We start from the raw sequence: 1,948 nt of genomic DNA on the forward strand, positions 1-1,948 counted from the left end.
CTACGTCCAAAAATTTTGAAGATTTTTCAGCATATCATAGACGATCTCAATTGCTACGAATTGTGGGTAATCTGAACAGCAACGGTACATCAGTGAAGTTCTACAGCCCCAAGCTGTTCCCTTCCTTCAAGCCTTGCCAGGTGCTGCATTTCAACAGGACAATGCCCGCCCTCATATTGCTAGGACTGTTCAATCCTTCCTTGCATCGCGACAGGTACAACTTCTTCCTTGGCCGGCGTATTCCCCGGATATGTCGCCGATTGAACATGTGTGGGATTTCTTAGGTCGGTGTCTCGCTCGTAATCCTCGTCCTGTTGCTTCTACAGACGAACTTTCGGTACGCATACAAACAGTATGGAATTCTCTTTCTCAGACAGACATTCAAAGTTTGCTTGACTCCATGCCACGTCGCACTTATTGTGGAGCGTGGTGGCTTGACAAAATACTGATTTCGATCTCGTTATTGTTTGTTTGCTTTGAAAGTTTAATCATTTATTTGTACCACTACCACTCAACTGTGTATTAAATTTCATTCAATTATGACGATTCCTTCATGGTGTTGCAATTTTCACAAACAGGAGTTTAGTTACACCGAACTTAGTTACACCGTTCTTGAAGTTAAATTTCAAGCTTTGCGCCACCGTGACGTCACATGCGAAAGTCGGAGGTTTGACGCGGCGAGAGTTTCTTCAAAGGAGTAAACTAGACCTTTTATTCTCTTCAGCCCTGATGACCATTAAAATCTCTGAGTAAAATAAAAGGTGAAGGTAACTAACAAATAATGAATTTAATTCTGTCTGAGAAACGGATGTATTAGGAGGTAGATAAACCGAATCGACTGTCATAGGTATATTACTGTGAATTTGGACAACAGTAACCTGTAATGAAGTTTGCAATGAAAGGTGGAAAAGTGTTTGAAGTTAAAATGCAACACCGCACCGCCCATAGGATTATTTTCATCATCAAAGTCATGTCGGTAGTAAGAGTAATTTCGTTATTTAAAAGCAGAAGATGACTTTAGATGGGTTTCCTGCAAAGCAACGCATGCAGGTTGATATTTCGAAATAATATCTTTTAAGTTAGTTTATTTCGTAACCCACGATAGTTCCATGAAATAAAACAGATGGACATTATGAAGTAGTTGATTGCATAGGAACGTCATCAGTAGTTCGACAGTTCAGCATGTATTCTTTATCGCAGGGCCGTCTTAATAGCAAGCAGGGCCCCCGGGCACAGAAATGTTTTGGGCCCCTAAAATTTTTTTTTGTATTTTATTTCGTAACCGTCGCTGAACAGCCGACCCAATTTTTGGGTTAACGACTACCAAGGTTCAATTCCGCAGCCTTGTAATTTTGAACCAATCCAGAAGACAAGGAAACTCCTGGATCAGTATCTCCAGGGGTATGACTTGTTATGGGAACATGGAGGACTTTGTGACTCGACAGACTTAACGTGCATCAGTCACCATTTACTTCACGGGGAGTTTTCGACCGGCGGAGCCCAGTACCCTACCAACCAGGCTATCCCGGCCAAGGGTTAAGCAATTTTTTCATTTTTTATTATAACCGTCATTGAACAGCCGATCCAATTTTTGGGTTTACGACTTCTAATGTTCAACTCTGTAGCCTTTTACTTTTGAACTCAATATAGAAAACAAAGGAGCTCTTATATCAAGTATCGGGAGAAATTTTGCATTCGTGGAGTACTTTTTCAGTGGAACTAACCCGCATTCACATTACATGGAGATGAAGACCACGAGAGCCTCCCACGGTTAGTCTGACGGCAAAGGGACTCTAACTGATGATCTGTCTGCCACTGAGGATATTTCACGTCAGCACTGTGGTCTGTGCAAGCCGGATGCAGATTCGTATCGACCAGCCATCATTGAATTCGAACCCGGTTCACCTCATTGGAAGGCGAACGCTCTATCCCCTGAGTCATCGAGGCT

Source organism: Parasteatoda tepidariorum, chromosome 3 (assembly GCF_043381705.1).
Source record: "Parasteatoda tepidariorum isolate YZ-2023 chromosome 3, CAS_Ptep_4.0, whole genome shotgun sequence".
NCBI lineage: Eukaryota > Metazoa > Arthropoda > Arachnida > Araneae > Theridiidae > Parasteatoda > Parasteatoda tepidariorum.